Source organism: Schistocerca nitens, chromosome 3 (genome assembly GCF_023898315.1).
Source record: "Schistocerca nitens isolate TAMUIC-IGC-003100 chromosome 3, iqSchNite1.1, whole genome shotgun sequence".
Lineage (NCBI taxonomy): Eukaryota > Metazoa > Arthropoda > Insecta > Orthoptera > Acrididae > Schistocerca > Schistocerca nitens.
In genome coordinates, this window is record NC_064616.1 from 440695090 (window position 1) to 440722644 (window position 27555).

Here is a 27555-nt window from a genome sequence, read left to right on the forward strand (position 1 = left end):
TCTGCCCCTGGAAATGTCTTACAATTTAAAACCTGGTTCCTAAATCTCTGTCTTACCATTATATAATCTATCTGATACCTATTAGTATCTCCAGGATTCTTCCAGGTATACAACCTTCTTTTATGATTCTTGAACCAAGTGTTAGCTATGATTAAGTTATGCTCTGTGCAAAATTCTACAAGGCGGCTTCCTCTTTCATTTCTTCCCCCCAATCCATATTCACCTACTATGTTTCCTTCTCTCCCTTTTCCTACTGACGAATTCCAGTCACCCATGACTATTAAATTTTCGTCTCCCTTCACTACCTGAATAATTTCTTTTATCTCGTCATACATTTCATCAATTTCTTCATCATCTGCAGAGCTAGTTGGCATATAAACTTGTACTACTGCAGTAGGCATGGGCTTCGTGTCTATCTTGGCCACAATAATGCGTTCACTATGCTGTTTGTAGTAGCTAACCCGCACTCCTATTTTTTTATTCATTATTAAACCTACTCCTGCATTACCCCTATTTGATTTTGTATTTATAACCCTGTAATCACCTGACCAAAAGTCTTGTTCCTCCTGCCACCGAACTTCACTAATTCCCACTATATCTAACTTTAACCTATCCATTTCCCTTTTTAAATTTTCTAACCTACCTGCCCGATTAAGGGATCTGACATTCCACGCTCCGATCCGTAGAATGCCAGTTTTCTTTCTCCTGATAACGACGTCCTCTTGAGTAGTCCCCGCCCGGAGATCCGAATGGGGGACTATTTTACCTCCGGAATATTTTACCCAAGAGGACGCCATCATCATTTAATCATACAGTAAAGCTGCATGTCCTCGGGAAAAATTACGGCTGTAGTTTCCCCTTGCTTTCAGCCGTTCGCAGTACCAGCACAGCAAGGCCGTTTTGGTTAATGTTACAAGGCCAGATCAGTCAATCATCCAGACTGTTGCCCCTGCAACTACTGAAAAGGCTGCTGCCCCTCTTCAGGAACCACATGTTTGTCTGGCCTCTCAACAGATACCCCTCCGTTGTGGTTGCACCTACGGTACGGCCATCTGTATTGCTGAGGCACGCAAGCCTCCCCACCAACGGCAAGGTCCATGGTTCATGGGGGAAGCTCGAATATATATGTTCTATATATCAAATTCTTCAGAAATACGAGGGTGAGTCAAATGAAAACCTTAAATTTGTAATAACAAATCGAAATTTCACGCCGTTATCCTGTAAGTTGGTAAGCGTGCTACAAACAGCGTGCAGAATGGCCTGTAGGTGGCAGCATAGTGCACATGCACACATACCATCGCAGTATCAGTATAAAGATGGCCGCCCCACTTGCGACTTGCACCAAGGAAGAACAGTGTTCTGTTATTCGGTTTTTGCGTAGTAAGGTGTGAAACCTATTAAAATTCATCGACGAATGAAGGTTCAGTACGGTGATGCATGTTTGTCACAGCAGCAAGTCTACGAATAGAGTAGGAAGTTCGCAAATGATGTGACTTCAGTGGAAGATGCACCTCGTCCAGGTCAGGCACAATGAGTTGTGACTCCACAGAACATTGCAGCAGTTGAAGTGACACTGAATGACATTGCTGCATGTTTACAGATTAGTAATGGGTCAGCACACCACATTGTGCATGATGTGCTCCAGTTTCACAAAGTGTCTGCAAGACGGGTGCCACGGCAGCTGACTCCTGAAATGAGAGAACGACGTGTTGATGCTTGTGAAGAGCTTCTTTGGCGCTTTGAACGAGAAGATGATGGCTTTCTTCAAGAATCGCTACTGGGGACAAAACCTGGGTCCACTTCCACCTATCGGAAACGAAAAGAGCGAGCAAGGAATGGCGCCATTCCTCATCACCAAGTGATTTCCATATGTTTGGACCACTCAGACACGCAATGGGAGGAAAGTAGTTCCGTTCTGATGAATAAGTACGCCACGTGGTGCATGAGTGGTTGCGCGGACTGCCAAAAGAATTTTTTTCTAAAGAAATTTATGCACTTTATAAGCGCTGGAGGACTTGCATTGAGCGTGGGGAAGCTCCTGTTGAAAAGTGATACAGCTTTATACCACTTCTGCACAATAAATAATATTTTTTAAAAAAAAATTAAGGTTTTCGTTGGACTCACAATCATATGTGCGCTACAAAATGAACATTTTTTGAAAGCTCTACTTTTTTAAAATTTTGACGTCTATCTCAAATGCTGCCAGTATCAAGTTTTTGCCCCAGTCCGGAAATATGGTAGATCCGGGGTTGGTCCCTGTCTATGTCCTCCGTGCTCGCTAATTTTAGATTCCCGCCGGTGGTCGAACGAAAATGTACATCCGCACTGAGGATTGTGGATTCACTGTCCTTCGAGGCGAATCAATTACATGTCCGAAAGAACATACACCACGCATTCATATAAAGTTACAGGTTATTGAGGAATTAGAAAGCAGCATGTAATCGGACTTTTAACTAAGAATGAGGGTTGGAACTTAAATATTGGCAACTGTTTATTCAGAACCGATACAAAAGAGGTACATGTTTTCACCGGTTACTGTCCCTCAAATTAGTCACCAGCGTTGTGTAGAACCCGTTGCCAGCAATATGGAAGGCGTAGTATACCATTAGCAGAGCCTGTTCTGTTGATGGTGCGAATGGAGCGGTGTACTGCCTGTCGAATGCCCGGAACAGTTCTGAAGCGAATGCCAGAAAGTGGTCCCTTCATCTTCGGAATCAAATCAAAGTCACAAGGACTTAAATTCGTGGAGTATGGTGGATGGTGCAGTACTTCCCAGTCTCATCGACCGAAAAGAGCAGCCACAGCTTGCCCTGTATGCGCCCACGCATTGTCGTGCAAAATGATGGGTGGGTTGCGCAGAAAGTGTCGCCGCTTCTTTGGCCAAGCTGGTCGCAGTGCGATGCTCCCAAAACGAAGTCATACTGTGCATTTGTAGTCTGCCGTGGAGGAACGTAATGCGTTAGGATAACACCACCACATTCGTGCACGAGAATCACCATAAATTTCACCATACTGGGGCTCTGACGCACTTTTAACTTTCATGGCGAACCATAATGGCGCAATTCGTTGGATTGGCGTTTCAGTTTTGGCTTCTCGGCATTCGCTTCAGAACTGTTCCGGAGATTCGACAGGCAGTAGATCGCTCCATTCGCACCATCAACATAACAGGCTCTGATAACTGTATACTACGTCTTCCACATCGCTGGCAACGGGGTCTACACAACGCTGGTGACTACTTTGAAGGACAGTAACAGGTGCAAACATGTAACTCTTTTGTATCGGTTGTGAATAAATAGTTGTCACTATTTAAGTTCCAACCCTCGTACAAGCAATTGTTAGATACTGAGTTTTTTCACTAACAGCGAGATGTTTGAACCTGAAATCACAACACGAAGTATTTTTCCTTATCTACATTCCAAACCATCACCCATTGCGTGTTTTATGGTGTCAAATAGATGTTAAATGTCGGCTCCTTTCATTGGAGCTAGAAATGTATTCACATCTGTTGGCCGAAAACTATGAAAACAGAAACTCCAAACCGACATTACATGTAAGTCACATCCAATGCAAATCTGTAACGCAACCATCTGTGTGGCATGCTTATAATTACGTATTATTTATATTTTAGGATAGTTAATCTGTAAAAAAAAAACGCACGACATGTTTTAATGGAAGCATGAAAACCGTCTGAAGATGAATTGTAATGATTCGAAACCGGTAAGGGTACCTTTTGAATAAAGGAAATGAAAATAAATTTGTAGCTGGTTGCTGTTTCAACACCATAAACACTAAATTGTAAAATCTAGACGCTAGACTGAAAACACTAAGCAGTTAAAGCTAAGTGGGAAATGCTAAATCCTGTACTTTAATTGGTAGATGCCTATGGAAAAATGCCTGTTGATTATTGAGCATCACTGATCATTGCCCATCTTCGATATTTGACCATCATATAAAGTTACAGGTTATAGAGGGATTAGTAAGCAACACGTAATCGGACTTTGAACTAAGTATGAGGGTTGGATCTTAAATACTGGCAACTGTTTATTCACAACCGATACGAAAGAGCCATCAAATAGTATCAACTTACCCCAAATATGTATCAAATTGCCATAGCATATCACATTACCACTTAATCTCTATCAAGGTGCCACTGAAAGTGTATAAACTGCAACAAAGTATGTAATATTAATCCTAAATGTATCCAACTACATATCAACTTGTATCAACTTGCTCCAAAAGAGTATCATCTTTCTCCAAAAATTGTAACAGATTGTCCTTCAAACTGTATCAACAGTAACAGAAATGTTTCATCTAGCCCCTAAAGTGAATCAAACAATCTACTCAGACTGTATCAACATGCCTCAAAAATGTATCAAATTGCCCCTAAGTGTATCAAACTACCTGAAAAACTGTATCAACTTCCCACAAATGTGTATCAGCTTGTCCCTAAGTTGTATCAAATTACCTGTCAAACTTTATCAACTTGCCCCAAAGGTGTATCAGCTTGCCTCTAAACCTGTATCAAATTATCTCGCATGCTGTATCAACTTTCCCCAGCAGTAGGATGTGTGGAAGGCACTACAGAGCACTATGATGCCTACACTTAACGTCTAAAGCATAATGCATAAACTCCACTGGCAGCAACATCATAATACACTCCTGGAAATGGAAAAAAGAACACATTGACACCGGTGTGTCAGACCCACCATACTTGCTCCGGACACTGCGAGAGGGCTGTACAAGCAATGATCACACGCACGGCACAGCGGACACACCAGGAACCGCGGTGTTGGCCGTCGAATGGCGCTAGCTGCGCAGCATTTGTGCACCGCCGCCGTCAGTGTCAGCCAGTTTGCCGTGGCATACGGAGCTCCATCGCAGTCTTTAACACTGGTAGCATGCCGCGACAGCGTGGACGTGAGCCGTATGTGCAGTTGACGGACTTTGAGCGAGGGCGTATAGTGGGCATGCGGGCGGCTGGGTGGACGTACCGCCGAATTGCTCAACACGTGGGGCGTGAGGTCTCCACAGTACATCGATGTTGTCTCCAGTGGTCGGCGGAAGGTGCACGTGCCCGTCGACCTGGGACCGGACCGCAGCGACGCACGGATGCACGCCAAGACCGTAGGATCCTACGCAGTGCCGTAGCGGACCGCACCGCCACTTCCCAGCAAATTAGGGACACTGTTGCTCCTGGGGTATCGGCGAGGACCATTCGCAACCGTCTCCATGAAGCTGGGCTACGGTCCCGCACACCGTTAGGCCGTCTTCCGCTCACGCCCCAACATCGTGCAGCCCACCTCCAGTGGTGTCGCGACAGGCGTGTATGAAGGGACGAATGGAGACGTGTCGTCTTCAGCGATGAGAGTCGCTTCTGCCTTGGTGCCAATGAAGGTCGTATGCGTGTTTGGCGCCGTGCAGGTGAGCGCCACAATCAGGACTGCATACGACCGAGGAACACAGGGCCAACACCCGGCATCATGGTGTGGGGAGCGATCTCCTACACTGGCCGTACACCACTGGTGATCGTCGAGGGGACACTGAATAGTGCACGGTACATCCAAACCGTCATCGAACCCATCGTTCTACCATTCCTAGACGGCAAGGGAACTTGCTGTTCCAACAGGACAATGCACGTCCGCATGTATCCCGTGCCACCCAACGTGCTCTAGAAGGTGTAAGTTAACCACCCTGGCCAGCAAGATCTCCGGATCTGTCCCCCATTGGGCATGTTTGGGACTGGATGAAGCGTCGTCTCACGCGGTCTGCACGTCCAGCACAAACGCTGGTCCAACTGAGGCGCCAGGTGGAGATGGCATGGCAAGCCGTTCCACAGGACTACATCCAGCATCTCTACGATCGTCTCCATGGGAGAATAGCAGCCTGCATTGCTGCGAAAGGTGGATATACACTGTACTAGTGCCGACATTGTGCATGCTCTGTTGCCTGTGTCTATGTGCCTGTGGTTCTGTCAGTGTGATCATGTGATGTATCTGACCCCAGGAATGTGTCAATAAAGTTTCCCCTTCCTGGGACAATGAATTCACGGTGTTCTTATTTCAATTTCCAGGAGTGTATATTACTGAGGGACTACAGTTCCCCTCTCTCCAGTAAGTGACATCCATCTGGTATCAGAATACTCTTTAAGACACAGTAACAACTGATGCTTGACTAGTAATGCATAATGCCTCCAGGCATAACACTATAATATACAATTTTCCCTCTCCAATAACTGTCATCCATCTGGTGTTAGAATATTATTTAACGACCTAATAACACCTAATGGTTAATAGCTATCTAAGAATGCATAATGCCTCCAGGCAACAATATTGTAATTCTGTTCACTCATTATTGGTTTTCATTAATATTCCAACGTAGGTGAGCGATTAAAGTATGCATTGCACATAGAGAGAAAGAGAGAGAGTGGGAGAGAGGGAGAGGGGGAGAGAGAGAAAGAGGGAGAGAGAGAGAATGTTTTACAGATGCACAATAAAATTGATCGCCTCCATAACCGAATTTTTAATATCATTGGGAAGACGACATTCAGTATGGAAAGTTGACTGTTGATGTCACTCTCACTGAAAAAAAAAAAAAAAATAACACTCCTTTTCAAAAATTGGGCACTTGGTGCACCCAAATGAATCTTTCTACGATGCTTTTTTTATTTTTTTTTTTTTACTTCTCTGAGGCTGACAGCAACACCTATTGGTTAAAAAGTTCTCACAAAAGCACTGCCACACGTGTGACACCTTGAGTTAATCTTCAGTCAGATCTTATCTTCTCACAAAGAGGTACCATCTTGGACCAATGGAAGATTGATGTTTACGTCTGTGTGTGTGTGTGTGTGTGTAAACATTATAGCATGCGTTAAAAAGAGTAGGATTAATGCAAGAGACAGGATATTTCATGACACTGATGATCTCACACAATACATGTTGTACATCATCTTGATGTCATTGTCTTTCTCTAAATTACTAGGTGTGCTTATTGGATTTCGTTGTGGTTGTGTGTGTGTATACACAAATAAATGTTAATGGTACAAAAAACTTGGTTCGTACCTTTTTTTATTATAGCTCAGAACACTTCCTCTGTTTCTAGAGATCGGAGGTTCCTATAGTTGGAATATAAGCTCTAGCAAAAGTCCGTGAGAACAAAAAAAAAATATTGCTCAGGTCTCTCTGTTTCCTCAAAACTGGTGTTTGTGAAAAAATAGGGTTTCCTGGAAATATGTTTGGGCAAGCCCCGGTTCTGTACACAAGATAAGAAATCGCTAATGACCCAGAAAGGAGATTTGGATATAAAAGCTAGAAGATTCTCGTAGAAAGCATTCAGTTGATGCTGAACCATTGGGGACGGTGAACAATATTATGGGCAGTCAGTTGCGAGTTGAGAGAACAGAGTCAGAAAATGGACAAGGAAAAAATGCAAGTACTCTGCTGCTTAAATGGCTCTGAGCACTATGCGACTTAACTTCTGAGGTCATCAGTCGCCTAGAACTTAGAACTAATTAAAACTAACTAACCTAAGGACATCACACACATCCATGCCCGAGGCAGGATTCGAACCTGCGACCGTAGCGGTCGCTCGGCTCCAGACTGTAGCGCCTAGAACCGCACGGCCACTCCGGCCGGCTACTCTGCTGCTTATGCACACTATAATTCAGACACTGTTTTGTCACATGCATGACTACATTTTGTTTGCCTCATGTATAAATACATGTTTCTTTCTTATTTAATGTTACGGAATCTTTACTACTCCCGATCGAGCAGCGGTCTCGCAAAGCGCACCAGTAGCAGCAGATAAAGAAGAAGAAGAAGACCGCCTGCACTTTATGGACATCACCATCGTTGCATCGTTGTCATTTTGTAAAGTAGTACTTTACACTTACGTAACAAGAGTCATGGAGTACCTCCTAATATCGTGTCGGACCTCCTTTTGCCCGGTGTAGTACAGCAACTAGACATAGCATGGACTCAACAAGTCGTTGGATGTCCCTTGCAGAAATATTGAGACATGCTGCCTGTATAGCCATCCATAACTGCGGAAATGTTGCCAGTGCACAACTAGATTATGTTCGATAAACATTCGATGGGAGTAATGTTGGAAGATTTGGGTGGCCAAATCATTCGTTCGAATTGTGCATAATGTTGTTCCAAGAACTATTGTGGCCCGGTGACATGGTCCATTGCCATCCATAAAAGATTCGTCGTTGATCGGAAGAATGAAGTCCATGAATGGCTGCAATTGATCTGCAAGTAGTTAAACATAATCATTTCGACTCAATGATCAGTTCGAACCAGAGGATCCAGTCGACTCCATATAAGCACAGCCCATACCATTGTACAAACTTTTCCTGATATGCAACTGGGCTATTTCCGCCATCTCGGAATTATTCATATTGCACTATCATTGTCGAATGGAGGTTAGGAAGGGCATGGCTGCCCACTGATCAGGATGAAGACATCATTAATGACGTTATCAGCTATAAACCGTTGATAATTTCATGCATTATATATGTAGAAGGATGATGAGGTTACTATTCAGTGTCGCGGAGAATCAGTGCAGCCCAACAGTGCACCAGCTTGCCCATACCGCTGCTACTAATATCTGTTTTCTTATCTGCTTTGTTCGATTAACTAACGGAATATGCTGCTAACTACACATTATACTAAAATAAAAGAATTACAACTTATCATGACAGCCTTCCAATGTAAGACAGTCTTCACTAACATAAAATGTCTGTAACACGAGCGTGTCCACATCGTCCTTAGTAACATTTTACACACTTTAGACCTCAAAACATATTGTACAGTTCAGTATCATTGTAAAGTGGCATTACAGGACCACCACGTGGTATAAATATATAGAGGTGAGAATAGACACCTGTTGTTGTTGTTGTGGTCTTCAGTCCTCAGACTGGTTTCATGCAGCTCAAAAAATGGTTCAAATGGCTCTGAGCACTATGGGACTCAACTACTGAGGTCATAAGTCCCCTAGAACTTAGAACTACTTAAACCTAACTAACCTAAGGACAACACACACATCCATGCCCGAGGCAGGATTCGAACCTGCGACCGTAGCGGTCGCGCGGTTCCAGACAGTAGCGCCAGAACCGCTCGGCCACCAGCGGCCGGCTGATGCAGCTCTCCATGCTACTGTATCCTGTGCAAGCTTCTTCATCTCCCAGTACCTACTGCAACCTACATCCTTCTGAATCTGCTTAGTGTATTGATCTCTTGGTCTCCCTCTACGTTTTTTACCCTCCACGCTGCCCTCCAATGCTAAATTTGTGATCCCTTGATGCCTCAAAACATGTCCTACCAACCGATCCCTTCTTCTAGTCAAGTTGTGCCACAAACTTCTCTTCACCCCAATCCTATTCAATACCTCCTCATTAGTTACGTGATCTACCCACCTTATCTTCAGCATTCTTCTGTAGCACCACATTTCGAAAGCTTCTATTCTCTTCTTGTCCAAACTGGTTATCGTCCATGTTTCACTTCCATACATGGCTACACTCCATACAAATACTTTCAGAAACGACTTCCTGACACTTAAATCTATACTCGACGTTAACAAATTTCTCTTCTTCAGAAACGATTTCCTTGCCATTGCCAGTCTACATTTTATATCCTCTCTACTTCGACCATCATCAGTTATTTTGCTCCCCAAATAGCAAAACTCCTTTACTACTTTAAGTGTCTCATTTCCTAATCTAATCCCCTCAGCATCACCCGATTTAATTTGACTGCATTCCATTATCCTCGTTTTGCTTTTGTTGATGTTCATCTTATATCCTCCTTTCAAGACACTGTCCATTCCGTCCAACTGCTCTTCCAAGTCCTTTGCTGTCTCTGACAGAATTACAATGTCATCGGCGAACCTCAAAGTTTTTACTTCTTCTCCATGAATTTTAATACCTACTCCGAATTTTTCTTTTGTTTCCTTTACTGCTTGCTCAATATACAGATTGAATAACATCGGGGAGAGGCTACAACCCTGTCTCACTCCTTTCCCTACCACTGCTTCCTTTTCATGCCCCTCGACTCTTATAACTGCCATCTGGTTTCTGTACAAATTGTAAATAGCCTTTCGCTCCCTGTATTTTACCCCTGCCACCTTCAGAATTTGAAAGAGAGTATTCCAGTTAACGTTGTCAAAAGCTTTCTCTAAGTCTACAAATGCTAGAAACGTAGGTTTGCCTTTTCTTAATCTTTCTTCTAAGATAAGTCGTAAGGTTAGTATTGCCTCACGTGTTCCAACATTTCTACGGAATCCAAACTGATCTTCCCCGAGGTCCGCTTCTACCAGTTTTTCCATTCGTCTGCAAAGAATTCGCGTTAGTATTTTGCAGCTGTGACTTATTAAACTGATAGTTCGGTAATTTTCGCATCTGTCATTACCTGCTTTCTTTGGTATTGGAATTATTATATTCTTCTTGAAGTCTGTGGGTATTTCGCCTGTCTCATACATCTTGCTCACCAGATGGTAGAGTTTTGTCATGACTGGTTCTCCCAAGGCCATCAGTAGTTCTAATGGAATGTTGTCTACTCCCGGGGCCTTGTTTCGACTCAGGTCTTTCAGTGCTCTGTCAAACTCTTCACGCAGTATCTTATCTCCCATTTCATCTTCATCTACATCCTATTTCATTTCCATAATACTGTCCTCAAGTACATCGCCCTTGTATAAACCCTCTATATACTCCTTCCAACTTTCTGCCTTCCCTTCTTTGCTTGGAACTGGGTTGCCATCTGAGCTCTTGATATTCATACAAGTGGTTCTCTTCTCTCCAAAGGTCTCTTTAATTTTCCTGTAGGCAGTATCTATCTTACCCCTAGTGAGACAAGCCTCTACATCCTTACATTTGTCCTCTAGCCATCCCTGCTTAGCCATTTTGCACTTTCTGTCGATCTCTTTTTTGAGACGTTTGTATTCCCTTTTGCCTGCTTCATGTACTGCATTTTTATATTTTCTCCTTTCATCAATTAAATTCAATATTTCTTCTGTTACCCAAGGATTTCTATTAGCCCTCGTCTTTTTACCTACTTGATCCTCTGCTGCCTTCACTACTTCATCTCTCAGAGCTACCCATTCTTCTTCTACTGTATTTCTTTCCCCCATTCCTGTCAATTGTTCCCTTATGCTCTCCCTGAAACTCTGTACAACCTCTGGTTCTTTCAGTTTATCCAGGTCCCATCTCCTTAAATTCCCACCTTTTTACAGTTTCTTCAGTTTCAATCTGCAGTTCATAACCATAGAGTTAGTAATTCTGCAATATCAAATATTTCTTATCTTTACTGACTGCAGCGAGATGTATTGTCAGGCAGAGTCTGCAGCGTTGCCGAAAGTTAAACATACTACCACCAGCAAGAAAACATTTCTGCAGCTAATGTGTTTCTCGAGTGTGGCAGCAGTTCAGGAGAAAAGCATGCTTTTCGAAGACTCTGCACTAACAGCCCTCAAATTCACGGATGCCTAAAATACGATAAATACAGGCATATGATTCCAACCCAAAAACACCATAAATTAAGAGCAGATGGTATTAATTCTTCAGTAGATAATTTTAGTCTCTAGGTTGTCGGAATATTTATATGAGAATCATTAAAGGAGTAATTACAAGAACATACTCATACGTTGTGCGTAAATAATAAAATGGTTTGCGACTTGTCCAGGTGAAGGGCTCAACAACAGCAAGTCCTTAAACGGAAGTAAATTTAAAAATTTAACTTGGAGCAGCATTGACACAAACAATCCACATGAAATCCCGAGATATTTGCGTGATAACGTAGAAGAGTAAATGGTGCTGGAATGTGTGGAGACTGTCGAGGCGCTGACGATTCATTACAGCAGGTTATCATAGTTCTTTAACAGTGGTCGTGTTAAGCCAGATTATAGCCCAGCCTTAATTTCTGTCATTGAAAGAACTGCTCAATGTTGAGTGAAGGACATTAAGAACATTGTATCTCACTCACAATGCTAATTAATCACAGCAATATGCCCTCTGCTTATATCCTTCTTTAGACGATATAATTTCTTTTGCATAAGACTTTTCACCTTACTGTAGAGGTGATTAGCAAGACCAATAACTGCACCACCATACAGCCCCACTGTCCCGTCCACATATGTGCACCGTGTGCACTTCTCACAAATTATTATCCTTGGCGCTCCTTATAACCTTCAAATATGAAACATTTAGTAAGTAAACACAAACAACAGAAATAAGAAATGACGATTGGTAAATACGCTAATAGCAATATGCATACTGATACGCCTGATAACAACGCCACGAACTTACGCGCCTACCTTCTTTTTTCATACAAATTTTCCATGCAGTGTCATATTACGCAGTTCAATACTCCTCACGTCATATTCTATGAGCTCAATGTTTACTCGAAATACTGAAAGCAGTTCACCATGGAAATCAGTCTACAATATTATGTAATACAAAACAATAAATAAATATTGCTTGCTAACGCGAGAGCAGGAACGTGCGCTGTAGGTCAGGCGTAAGGCGGCCAGTGTCCGTTGCAACGATACGAAACCCTCGAAGAGAAATTGTTCTGATCAGGACGGGAAGCCGTGAGCTCTTTCTCGGAAACGTTTGTGGAATTTTTTTCTATCACAGACGAGATAGGATATTAAGTAAATTATTTCTGAACTTCTATCAGTTTGGTACATTTGGCAGACAGACCAACTACACCTTCAAAAACACAGGAAGGATTGTACATAATGTCTTGGGTTTGCATTTGTACAGCGCAGCACTTACCACTAGAATACGAAGAGAGACAGCACTACAACAGCTCAACTGGAAGTTATTTATTCCTAAAGACACTTCTGTAAGCTACAGTGCTGCCAGTTTGTGCAGCTGACCATTGCATGATTTTATTTCAGTGTTTACAAAATCAACTTGAATGTACACATTGGGTAGTCAAGGCAGTTAGTAATTGTGGGGGACACACAAGATAAAGCATATACTGAACAGGCTATAACCTATCTCCAGCGAATCAGAAATCTCGCCAAGGGCGTTGCACCATTTATTACATAAAAATCATAATCCAGTTAAATGTTGGATTCAATGATATTGCCACGTAGAAGAAGATGCAATTAGATGAATGACGAACACTAACTTCACTTAACGATGCTTTATTCAGCACTTGTACATACAAGAGCGCGGAGCAAACTGCCTCCGAGCAGAAAACATACAGTATATATACAGTTACAGAACATCCCAGTACAATGATTCTTGAAATGTATGGATACTTCTAGCATGTACTCAAACCGAATACAGAAATTAAAATTGCAGAGTCCAGGTGAATTCTTAATTCACGGCCCTCCACGCCACGGTTTAGTATCATAACCACTACACCACGGTGCTTCGCAGTTTCTTCAGAGACATTGATCCCTACATCTACATCTACATCTATACTCCGCAAGCCACGCAACGGTGTGTGGCGGAGGGCACTTTACGTGCCACTGTCATTACCTCCCTTTCCTGTTCCAGTCGCGTATGGTTCGCGGGAAGAACGACTGTCTGAAAGCCTCCGTGCGCGCTCTAATCTCTCTAATTTTACATTCGTGATCTCCTCGGGAGGTATAAGTAGGGGGAAGCAATATATTCGATACCTCATCCAGAAGCGCACCCTCTCGAAACCTGGCGAGCAAGCTACACCACGATGCAGAGCGCCTCTCTTGCAGAGTCTGCCACTTGAGTTTATTAAACATCTCCGTAACGCTATCACGGTTACCAAATAACCCTGTGACGAAACGCGCCGCTCTTCTTTGGATCTTCTCTATCTCCTCCGTCAACCCGATCTGGTACGGATCCCACACTGATGAGCAATACTCAATTATAGGTCGAACGAGTGTTTTGTAAGCCACCTCCTTTGTTGCTGGACTACATTTTCTAAGCACTCTCCCAATGAATCTCAACCTGGTACCCGCCTTACCAACAATTAATTTTATATGATCATTCCACTTCAAATCGTTCCGCACGCATACTCCCAGATATTTTACAGAAGTAACTGCTACCAGTGTTTGTTCCGCTATCATATAATCATACAATAAAGGATCCTTCTTTCTATGTATTCGCAATACATTACATTTGTCTATGTTAAGGGACAGTTGCCACTCCCTGCACCAAGTGCCTATCCGCTGCAGATCTTCCTGTATTTCGCTACAATTTTCTAATGCTGCAACTTCTCTGTATACTACAGCATCATCCGCGAAAAGCCGCATGGAACTTCCGACACTATCTACTTGGTCATTTATATATATTGTGAAAAGCAATGGTCCCATAACACTCCCCTGTGGTACGCCAGAAGTTACTTTAACGTCCGTAGACGTCTCTCCATTGATAACCACATGCTGTGTTCTGTTTGCTAAAAACTCTTCAATCCAGCCACACAGGTGGTCTGATATTCCGTAGGCTCTTACTTTGTTCATCAGGCGACAGTGCGGAACTGTATCGAACGCCTTCCGGAAGTCAAGAAAAATAGCATATACCTGGGAGCCTGTATCTAATATTTTATGGGTCTCATGAACAAATAAAGCGAGTTGGGTCTCACACGATCTCTGTTTCCGGAATCCATGTTGATTCCCACATAGTAGATTCTGGGTTTCCAAAAACGACATGATACTCGATCAAAAAACATGTTCTAAAATTCTACAACAGATCGACGTCAGAGATATAGGTCTATAGTTTTGCGCATCTGCTCGACGACCCTTCTTGAAGACTGGGACTACCTGTGCTCTTTTCCAATCATTTGGAACCCTCCGTTCCTCTAGAGACTTGCGGTACACGGCTGTTAGAAGGGGGGCAAGTTCTTTCGCGTACTCTGTGTAGAATCGAATTGGTATCCCATCAGGTACAGTGGACTTTCCTCTGTTGAGTGATTCCAGTTGCTTTTCTATTCCATTTTTTCGTTTGTGCGAGGATTTAGAGAAGGAACTGCAGTGCGGTCTTCCTCTGTGAAACAGCTTTGGAAAAAGGTGTTTAGTATTTCAGCTTTACGCGTGTCATCCTCTGTTTCAATGCCATCATCATCTCGGAGTGTCTGGATATGCTGTTTCGAGCCACTTACTGATTTAACGTAAGACCAGAACTTCCTAGGATTTTCTGTCAAGTCGGTACATAGAATTCTACTTTCGAATTCACTGAACGCTTCACGCATTGCCCTCCTTACGCTAACTTTGACATCGTTTAGCTTCTGTTTGTCTGAGAGGTTTTGGCTGCGTTTAAACGTGCAGTGAAGCTCTCTTTGCTTTCGCAGTAGTTTCCTAACTTTGTTGTTGAACCACGGTGGGTTTTTCCCGTCCCTCAGAGGTTTACTCGGCACGTACCTGTCTAAAACGCATTTTACGATTGCCTTGAACTTTTTCCATAAACACTCAACATTGTCAGTGTCGGAACAGAAATTTTCGTTTTGATCTGTTAGATAGTCTGAAATCTGCCTTCTTTTACTCTTGCTAAACAGATAAACCTTCCTCCCTTTTTTTATATTCCTATTAACTTCCATATTCAGGGATGCTGCAACGGCCTTATGATCACTGATTCCCTGTTCTGCACATACAGAGTCGAGAAGTTCGGGTCTGTTTGTTATCAGTAGGTCCAAGATGTTATCTCCACGAGTCGGTTCTCTGTTTAATTGCTCGAGGTAATTTTCGGATAGTGCACTCAATATAATATCACTCGATGCCCTGTCCCTACCACCCGTCCTAAACATCTGAGTGTCCCAGTCTATATCTGGTAAATTGAAATCTCCACTTAAGACTATAAAATGCTGAGAAAATTTATGTGAAATGTATTCCAAATTTTCTCTCAGTTGTTCTGCCACTAATGCTGCTGAGTCGGGAGGTCGGTAAAAGGAGCCAATTATTAACCTAGCTCGGTTGTTGAGTGTAACCTCCACCCATAATAATTCACAGGAACTATCCACTTCTACTTCACTACAGGATAAACTACTACTAACAGCGACGAACACTCCACCACCGGTTGCATGCAATCTATCCTTTCTAAACACCGTCTGTACCTCCTTGAGTTAACAGCGTCTCGGTGTTACGTCGTCAGCTTGTTGCCTGTCGTTGTAGCTTCGAATTTATCCTGGGTTGCAGGATCCTTACAGAGCTTCATTCGAAGGACGTGAGCCGTATCTCTGACCTTTCGTCGTCTTGTGTGGGGGTCGAAATCTTCAACTTCATACGTAACATCAGACAACTGTCTTACAACCTTATAAGGTCCAAAGTAGCACCTGAGTATCTTCTCAGAGAGACCAACCTTCCGAACAGCAGTGAAGATCCAGACGAGGTCACCAGCCTGGTAGACAACAGAGCGACCGTTTTCATGACCCTGCAGCGTGCGGAGTCGAGCTAACTGTCGAGTTTCCTCAGCCCTGGTTAACACCTGGCCGATGTAGTCGTCGTCCACGTCATCAGCATGTAACGGAAGCACAGCATCCATCATCGTAGTCGCCTCACGCCCATGCACCAAGAAAATTGGCGTAAATCCTGTTGTGTCTTGTTTGGCGGTGTTGTAGGCAAACGTCATCCCACTTGTTCTGCTCAACAATGACGAACATTGTATTGATAGCATGTCAGCCAAGGTCTTATTAAAGCGTTCAGTAAGCCCGTTAGTTTGCGGATGGAAGGCAGTCGTCATGTGATGAGTAATGCTGCACCGACGTTTTATCTCTGTCACAAGATTCAATTGAAAAACTTTCCCTCGATCCGTAATTAACTACCTTAGGGTACCGTGTTTTAATACAATGGCTTCCACGATGAATTAGGCTACCTCGGATGATCCGGCTGTTTTCACGGCTTTTGTAATGGCATAGTGTGTCAGATAATCAGTGGAAACAATAATCCATCTATTGCCACTAGCAGACGCTGGAAATCGTCCGACGGGGTCAATCCCAACACGCTGGAAAGGTGGTTCGGCTGGTGGAATTGGTATGAGCCGGCCAGGTGGTTTCTGAGGAACTGCCTTTCTCCTCTGACAATCTCGACAGTGCGACACATAGTAAGGGAAACTCCTGGAAATATCTGGCCAGAAAAATTTCTCGCGGATTCTATCGTATGCCTTCATAAATCCTAAATGTCCGGCCTCAGGCGTGTCATGGAATTTCTGTAGAACAGCTAAGCGCATGTGTTTAGGAACCACTGGTAGCCACCTCTTTCCAAGCAGATCAAAGTTTTTCTTGCAAAGTAATCCATTAACAACCTTAAATTGTCCTTTCACATCCTCTGACCGATTTTAGGCAAGCATAATTTGAGGTATCTTAGCTTCCTTCTTCTGCTCAGCAAAGAGATCCTGAAGTGCAGCGAGACAGTCACTATCTTCATCAAAGTCTTGATGGTCTTGCAACGGGCTTCTTGAGAGGCTGTCGGCATCTTGGTGTTTTCTTCCACTTTTGTACACTCTGCTAAAGTCATACTCTTGAAGACGTAGTGCCCAGCTGGAGAGTCGCCCTCTTGGATCCTTAAGACCTGTCAACCATCAAAGTGAATGATTGTCTGTAAAAACTGTGAAGGGCCTTCCATAGAGATACTGTTGGAATTAGCACATTGCCCATATCACAGAAAGACATTCTCTTTCTGTCGTTAAGTAGTTTCTCTCGGATTTTGTAATTGTTCTAGAAGCATAGGCTATAACCTTCTCTTTTCCATCCAAATTCTGCACCAGAACAGCACAAATCCCATACAAGCTGTCATCTGTGTGTAGTGCTGTAAGTGCTCTCTCATCATACAGAACAAGTACAGGAGCAGTCGTCAGAGCTTTTTGCAATACAGCGAAAGAATCTTGTTGGGCACCAGCCCAGGTAAGTTTTGCATCAGCTTTTAACAACTCTTGGAGTGGCCTGGCTTTGATACACAAGTCTTTGACAAAACGACGGTAATAAGAACATAATCCACCGAAGCTTCTCACATCTCTAATACGTTTAGGAATAGGAAATTCCATTATAGATCTCACCTTTTCTGGGTCTGGCCGCACACCTTCGTTTGACGCAAGGTGTCCAAGTACTTTGATTTCTTTTGCTCCAAAAAGACTCTTTCTTGGATTAAGTCTGAGTCGGCCTTGTTGGAGACACTTAAGAACGGCTCTCAGCCTTTTTATATGTTCATCAAATGTCTCTAAGAACACTATAATGTCATCTAAAGAACAAAGCACATCACCCACTTCAGATGCCTTAGAAGATTATCCATCATCCGTTCAAAAGTGGCTGGTGAATTGCACAAACCAAACGGCATTACCTTATACTCATACAGGCCCTCAGGGGGCAGTTTTCTCACGATCAGCCTCATCTACTTCAATTTGCCAGTATTCCGAGTACATATTCATGGCAGAGGAAATTTTAGCCCCCTTCAGACAATCTAGCGAATAGTCAATTCGTGGAAGAGGGTAAACGTCCTTTTTAGTTATCTTATTAAGCTTCCAGTAATCAACATAAAAGCGCCAACTGCCATCCTTCTTCTTGATGAGGACCACTGGTGACTACTATGGGCTCTGTTAAGGCTGAATGATGTCATTCTTCATCATTTTCTCTACCTCGTCTCGAATTATTCGACGTTCCGTTGCTGACACACGGTATGCTCTCTGGCTTTGATGGTCTCCAGTGCTAATCCGGTGCTTCGCCGTCGATTTGTCTAATTTGCTCTTCACCTTTGGGTTGAAGCATTCGGAGAACTCTTGAAGAATGGCAAGTAGCTTCTTCGGTTGTTCCTTAGTGAAATCTGGTGATAGTCGAGCTAGAAGATCTTGTGTCGTAGTATTAGCGCTAATTTCGCCCACAGACTTGGCATGTGAGGTATCTATGACACTCAGATGTTCTTCAATTAACCGCTCAGCGTTTGCTACGCACATGCGTCTTGGAAGGATCTGCGGTTCTAGGCGACACTCAGCTATACACAATTTTCCGAATCCGTTCTTAAACGAGACGACAGAGGCTGGGATGACCAAATTATTCTGCAGTCGCATGCTTCTCTTACATTCCAATACAAGATCCATGGGTTGATGCATGGCATGACGCGTGACAGTTATATTTCTAGCTCTGACTGCAGGAATGATCACTTCATCCAGGACACATAGTCTCCACACACTCGGATGCGCATCTTCCTATCCACAGTATCACATCTCGTCTAGCATAGTCTTCGAGCGACCACAATCTATAATTGCCTGAGAAGCTTTCAAAAAGTCCCATCCGAGAATGACGTCTAAGGGCTGTGTATGGCCACTTATACCCACACGAATGGTACATATTCCTGTAGGTTTAACATATTTCCCATTAGCCACCTTCAGCAGAGATGTTTTGCTGTCAACGAATACGGTTTTTGCAACTGGCGACGGTACTTCTCCGAAATGACTGAATATGATGCTCCAGGGTCCACTAGAGCTACGGCTGGTTGGCCATTTGTGAGGATACCGACGTAGTTTCCTATCATTTTTGTAGTGGTCGGCGGCGGAGGATATTTCTCTTCGGCGGCCTGACCTCCAAGGAAGGTCGCACCATTTAGTTTTCCAGGCTGCGGCGGCTAGGTGATCGGCTGGAGCTTCTAAATGGCGATGGAGACCTTCATCGGCGTGTTGGGGAGCGTGCTCTCCAGGGGATAGCTTGCGGCGATGGTGACCTACGGCGTCCTGCACCCACATCTTCTTGTTCATCTTCGTCGCGCCGGAGTTGGCGGCTGCTAAAATCGGTCTGCTGTCTTCTGACGTGGGTATCATCACCAATAGCGTACCACATGTCTCGGTCGTCCACTTGGGTGTTGACTTTTTCCACGTTTTAAAGGGAAATGAAGGACGAGAGAGTGGTTTCAATGTCTGTTCCACGTCCACCCTTATGACCTTTCGATGCGTCTCGGTTCTTTGCTCGCCGTGCAATCCAAGTGCCTTCTGAACTTCCTCTCTTACCACCTGATGAGGAACACTTGTGAAATCAGTTGCTTCCTCCATCACAGACCTCGATACGACGTTTGGAAGCCGTTCAAACTTCTTGTGTGTAATTATTTTTTGATGCATTGTCTCGATATACTGGCACCGTTTTATGAAGTCGTCTGCTGTCGAAACCTCCTTCTGGAGTAGGGCTTGATACATGTCCTCAGCAACACCCTTCATGTGCTGTGCAACCTTATCTTCCTCCTTCATTCTAGGATCCACTATTTTACACAGCTCCAAGACGTCTTGAATGAAGGATGCTGTAGTTTCTCCTGGTCGCTGTGCCATGCACTTTGATTTATCTTCAGCCTTGCGCTTCTGTCGTTGTGTGTCGCCGTAATACTTGCGCAGTTCCGCCTGGAATACTTCCCAGCTTGTGAACTTCTCGTCATTGTTCTCATACCATTGCTTGGCAGTGCCCTCCAAGTAGAAAATACCTTAGTCCAACACACGGTGGCATCCTATTTGTTTAATTTGGCTACACGCTCATATACCTTCACCCACTTGTTTGGATCTTGGCCATCGTCACCAGAGAACCCGGAAGGATGTCTCATGTGGTGGCACACAGTTGCTGTCATGGTAACGTCCTCTTATTCTTCTGTTTCCAGTAGATTGCGATCTGTTGAATATTGCTGGAATTCGGGTTTCTCGCCACGTAGACGGCGGCTCTGTCGTGGCCTGATGGGAGCCGCTGTGTCGTCGATATTGTGGGCTATCACAAGTTCCAATACTCAACGTCTCCACCAGAATAATTTCACGTAGAAAAACGTGGAATTAGATGAATGTCGAACACTAACTTCATTTAACGAATTTTTATTCCGCACTTGCACATACAAGAGCGCGGAGCGAACTGCGTCCGGCCGGAACACATACGGTATACATACAGTTACAGAACGTTCAAGTACAATGATTCTTGACATTTGTGGATATTTCTAGTATTTACTCCAACCGAATATATAAATTAAAATTATACAGTCCAGGCGAGTTTTGAATTCCCGACCCTCCACGCCACAGTTTAATATCATAACCCCCACACGACGGTGCTACTCAGCTTGTTCTGAGGATATGGTATGAAGGTACCGTAGTATGCCTAATATCTGCGTTCGATTCCTACTAATTGCAACTATTTTTAACAGACTCGAACAGAGCTCCATCATCTCTCGTGGCCAAATATTGATCATAGGGTTACACTTTTTCTCCAGAACAACATTAAAGCGTATTTGCCTCTGCTGTCAGATGGAGTTTCATGGTTTTATAGCTCGAAAAAAATAGAAGACAGAGGAACTGCAAACTGGCGAAAACGGTTACTGTGAAGGAAGAATATAAACTTCAGTTGGGAAAAGTACAGTTCTTTCCATATGGGTAGTCAAGGCTTACAAATTACTTTAAACAACTAATACGGAAAAATCTAGATACAAGTGGGATGGATACTAGATACGAGGATTTACTGTAAATACGAGTTGAAAGAGGCGATATTTTGTAGTAATTGCTGCAAATGGTGGATCCAAGATCTTCCCTACCTTCGCTTCAGCTAATTCCTTGAAACCCTGGTGTTTTCTGCTGTGAACCTCTTTACTTTCTGAAAAAGCTTGAAGCGCCTCCTGTGAGGAAACCAACTGCTTATCTGACTCTTACATTGCGGAACATTTACCTACCAAAAATTTGAAACAGTTCACGCACAACAAGAAAACAAGCAGAGCCACAACAAAACTACAAAAATATTCTTTATCTTTGGGTCGAATCATCATCCACTTTGAGTCTGAACACTACTCGGTATATTCAACATAGCACTGACATGTACAACATAGAACAGGTACTGACCGTGAGCATAGCATGTTGTGGCCTAATAGATTGCACTGCATGCATCTAACTGGCTGCATACCAGTATAATCTTTCCTTTTATTACCCTTGAAATGAGTAAGGTTGGCAGATTTCAGAAGCTTCACAGACTACACCTTTAAATTTCTGTGGCAACCAATATTATCAAACTTCTCCATGCACATGAACAGAAAAGACTAACTAGACAGCAAATATACTCACTACAATGTACAGTCGTGGACAAAACGAGCGAGACCCCTCCCCTTTTCGTTATGCTGATCCGCACAGCTTTGAAGTGTGATACACAGCGTAACAGGGAAGGCGACGAAGTGCTACCAACATACTATGCACAGGCGTGAAATTGAAAAACTATCCGAACTTTGTCAGACTGATATCAATCATGTGTAAGACTGTATTAACGCTGATTAATGTGTTAAACACAACACGGAAATATAAAATATAAATAAAAGAAGAAACGCTAATTAGTATGATCTGTACTAATAAAAATGAATCCAGTTTATCGAGATAACTGTTTTAGTAAGACAAAGTACCCCACATCGTTACGAATTAGCAAAATATTACGCGCATTCGGCCACGAAACGGTCTGTGTCATCGTTCAGACCAGTCACATTACCGTTGCTGAACTACCATGAAAGTGTGCAAATTTAGCAAAGCGTGAAGATTCATAACGAAATTCTGTTAATGGTGGAAAGGTTTTCAGCGGGTGTGGTGGCCGAGCGGTTCTAGGCGCTTCAGTCATGAACAGCACGGCTGCTGCCGGCCGCGGTGGTCTCGCGGTTCTAGGCGCGCAGTCCGGAACCGTGAGGCTGCTACGGTCGCAGGTTCGAATCCTGCCTCGGGCATGGATGTGTGTGATGTCCTTAGGTTAGTTAGGTTTAAGTAGTTCTAAGTTCTAGGGGACTAATGACCTGAGAAGTTGAGTCCCATAGTGCTCAGAGCCATTTGAACCATTTTTAGCACGGCTGCTTCAGTCACAGGTTGGAATCCTTAGCTTAGGTAGGTTTAAGTAGTTCTAGGTCTAGGGGACTGATGACCTAAGCAGTTTGGTCGCATAGTTCTTAGAGCAATTTTTTGCCCTTTCGCGTAAATTTACATATCGGTCGTATCTTCAGATTGCGTTGACATAGAAGCTCACTTTTTTACACCACCAAGGGACGGTATACCGCAGGAAGCGCGACACATTTCCGCTTGTTATATCTGCCCGTACTGGAGGTAAACGGATTTCAAGGGTTGGGTAGACAGGTAGATGACCAAGAAAGTGAGACTAGTAGGGTTCCATTTTTACCGATTTAGGTGACGAAATCCTAAAACGATAGTAGCTTCGACAGTTACTGAAGATGGGGGCCACATGAATAATTCACCCTACTCTTTATACGAAATGTTATAACTGCAGTCGATACATCAGCATATTAATCGTAGCTACGCTTTCGATCCAAATCACCTTTATAGGAATGCAAATAAAATCCATTTGCCTATACACGTGGTAATTCAGATCCCAGTATTAATGCCACCGTGTTTTAGAAGTGAGAGTATTCCCATTGCTAGCTAGCTTAAGAAACACTTCGGCTAATGAACGTTTTCTGGCTGTGGTGAGTCTAATGGAGAATTCGAAACATTATAGGATATGTTTGGCAGCTATGTCGCCGTTTATTTCCTGGGGTGGTGCAGAATTATCATACTAAAGTTACTCGCTAACAACAGTATTTTGTTATTTCGATAAACATCCCGAATGATCGTCACATAAGCGGTGACATAAAGGTAGAAAATTCTTTTTTTTTTTTTTTTGAGTCTAGAAAGCTCTATGCAACAGGAACTACAGATTATTTTGTCATTTTCATCGCGAAATTGCCGGCTTATTCGTGTCTGGGGTAATAATAGAGGGCTGTTTGCCTGGGTTGTCTGTTAGTGTAGTGAAAGGTATTTGCTACTGCAAGGGAGGTCTGGTTTGTTTTCGGTTCTAATCTCGATGGAAGCAGATAGACTATCGGTAAAACCATTTTAAGAAATTGTCGCGCCCCCAATGCGTTTTATTGCTACCTTTATTCTGAACCAGCGACTTGTGGATGTCAATATATCTTGTAGAATTTCATACTTGTTACAGCCTACTTTTTCAGCTTCTGTCAATAACTAAATTGACTTAAGTGTGGTAACGAATGATGTTTGACAGAATTTCGTTATGTATCTTCACGCTTTGTTAAATTTGCACACTTTCATGGTAGTTCAGCAACGGTAATCCAGTGTGACTGGTCTGAACGATGACACAGACCGTTTCGTGGCCGAATGCGCGTAATATTTTGCTAATTCGTAACGATGTGAGGTACTTTGTCTTACTAAAACAGTTATGTTATCTCGATAACTTGGAATTCATTTTTATTAGTACAGATCATACTAATTAGCGTTTCTTCTTTCATTTATATTTTATATTTACGTGTTGTGTTTAACACACTAATCACCGTTAATATAGTCTTACACGGGATTGAAAACAGTCTGAGAAAGTTCGGATAGTTTTTCAGTTTCACGCCCGTGCATAGTATGTTGGTAGCACTTCGTCGCCTTCCCTGTTATGCTGTGTAGCACACTTCAAAGCTGTGCGGATCAGCATAACGAAAAGGGGGGGGGGTCTCGCTCGTTTTGTCCACGACTGTGCCATCAGCTGTAGCACACTTCAAAGCTGTGCGGATCAGCATAACGAAAAAGGGGGGGGGGGGGGTCTCGCTCGTTTTGTCCACGACTGTGCCATCAGCATGTGACTTGACGTGTAAGTAAATAAATAAAGTGCAGTTTTCCCACCAGAGTGTATCTGTAGTGGTGGTTGTGGGAGGTGCTGAATGGTGGCCTGTCAGATACACGTTCCTGGTTAAGAAATGGTTACAGTGCTGGAATGAAAGCTGGAGAGGTATTATTTGGCCTCGACAGAGGCTGAAGTATGGAGGCATCAGCGGTTGTCCGCCACGTGGGTGGCACATTGCACGACGGCAGCTGGCAGGATTATGCTGCGATCAGCACAGCAACAGACAGCTGATGCAAGACGATGGTGGTCACTGGTGTCGGACAGCAGGAAGCAGGCTTGGCTGCTGGACTGCTTTTGTAACTTGGCAGAAAACACGTCAGATGAGATGGGGATAAGCCATAGGGTCTGGCAGCTAGATGGCCCACAGTCGAATCCATGGACCGTTGGTGAGGGGGCTGCCGGCATGTGTCGGTCACCCAACAGGGGGACCAACAATGTGCAGGTGCCAAGCAGACTGATTACATTGCAGTTCAGAGTCCTGCAGCTATTGCCAACAAAATCTAAGAGTGTTGGTTGGCTCCTTCATTTCAGACTGCAAGTAGACTTATTCTCGTGACTAGTGGTTGGTGTTTATTGTGAAACAGGAAATGCTATGCACAAATGAACACTATTCAGTCTGATGGTTTAAATTAAGTATAAACGTACTGTGTAACGTGTAAGAGCTGATACTTGAGCTTTGGTAGCTTAATACGTATCCGCTTCCGTGTCTTAGTTGTTTTTTTCTTTGCGTCTAACAGTCTTCCCGCACACAAGTCATGTAATTTACTCCCTGTAGATTTCTGCATGCTCATAACTGCACCACTAAGTGGACGACGCCTGTCAGTATAGACTTAGAATTTTATGTGCACATGTCCATACTTCAGCACCTCACCTGCTGCCCAGGAGAGTAAATGAATTAATGGCTTGCTCTTGACATATGTACCTAGAGGTACTGACGAACCTAAAAACATACTACCCCTAATAGCTTTAATTACTAGCCCGTAAATGGACCAAATGATGGTGTAACGTTATTCAGTACACTGTACTCTCCCACTAACAAAAATATCTGCACTCATACCCCTAGCACCTCGTATATATGAGCCGTGCTAGCTTGTGTCTCTCAAATGGCAGCACTCCAGGCCTGTTAATCACAACCTTTTGGGGCGTCTAGACTTAATCATTGGGAAACTATGATTTCATTTGTCCTGGTTTTCCTGCCTGGTCAGCTCCTCGAGCTACTTGGAGCTGTGAGGTGCCACTTCGGAAGCCACACTACGGTGCTTGGCGGAGGCTACCCCTCACCACTACTAGTCCTTTCCTTTCCTGTTCCAAACGCAAAAAGAACCAGGGAAAGAAGACTATCAATATGCTTCTTTATGAGCCCTAATTTCTCGTATCTTATCTTCGTGGTCCTTACGTGCAATGTATGTTGGCGGCTGTAGAATCGTTCAACATTCAGCTTTATGTGCCGGGTCTCTAAATTTTCTCAATGTTGTTTCTCGAACTGAACGTCACTTTCCTTCCAGGGATTCCCATTCGAATTCCCGAAGCATCTCCGTAACACTTACGTGTTGTTCGAACCTACCGGTAACAAATCTAGCAGCCCGCCTCTGAAATGCTTCGATGTCTTCCTTCAGCTCGAGCTCGTATGGATCACAAACACTCGAACAGTAATCAAGAATAGGTTGCGTCAGCGTTCTATATGCGGTCATCTTCACAGGTGAACCTGTCTTTCCCGAAATTCGTCCAAAAAACCGAAGTCGACCAATAGCATTACCTACCACAAATCTCAAATGCTCGTTACATCTCATATCGCTTTAAAACGTTGCACCCAGATATTTAAACGACTTGACTATGTCAAGCAGGACATTGGTAATACTTTATCTGAATATTATATGTTTGATCTTCGTACTCATCCGCGTTAACTTAGTTTTTCTACATTTGGGGCTAGCTGCCATTCATCACACCAACCGTAAATTTTGTCTAAGTCGTCTTGTATTTTCCAACAGTCATACAACTTCGACACTCTACCGCACACCACGGCATCGTCAGCAAATAACGGCTTCCCACCCTGTCTGCCAAATCATTTATGTATATAGAGAACACCAGCGGTCCTATCACACTTTCCTGGGGCACTCCTGACGAAACCCTTGTCTGTGATGAACACTCGCCGTCAAGGACATCATACTGGGATATGTTATTTAATAAGTCTTCGAGTCACTCGCGTACCTGAGAACTTACTACATATGCTCGTACCTTCTTTGACAGTCTGCAATGGGTCACCGTGTCAAATGCTTTCCGGAACTCTATAAATATGCAATTTGCCAGTTGCCCTTCATCCCTAGTTCGCAGCATATCATGTGAAAAAAGGGCAAGCTCAGTTTCGCACGAACAGTGCTTACTAAAACCATGCTGATTAATGGACATAAACTTCTCAGTCTCAAGAAAGTTTATTATGTTCTAACTGAGAATATGTTCAGGGATTCTGCAGCAAACAGGAGTTAGGGATACCGGTCTGTAATTTTGCGTGTCCGTTCATTTACTCTTCTTATGTACTGGAGTCACTTGCGCCTTTTCCCAGTCGCTTGGGACTTCGTGCTGGAAGAGAGATTCACGATTAATGTAAGCTAGATAAGAAGCCAATGCTGTAGAAAACTCTTTGTAAAATCGAATTGATATTCCATCCAAGCCTCGTGATTTATTTACTTTCAAATCTTTCAGCTGTTCATGTACGCCAGGGACGCTTAATACTATGTCGTCCATACGGATGTCTGTCCGTTGGCCAAATGACGGTATATTTGAACGATTCTCCTGTGTGAACGATTTCTTGAACGTGGAATTTAAAACTTCGACCTTCGTTTTGCAATCTTCAACTGCCATACCAGAGTGGTCCACAAGGGACTGAATGGAAGCCTTAGACCCGCTTAGCAATTTTACGTAAGACCAAAATTTCCTCGGGTTCTCTGCCGGATCTTCTGATAAGGCATGATGGTGGTATTTGTTGTATGCTTCGCACATA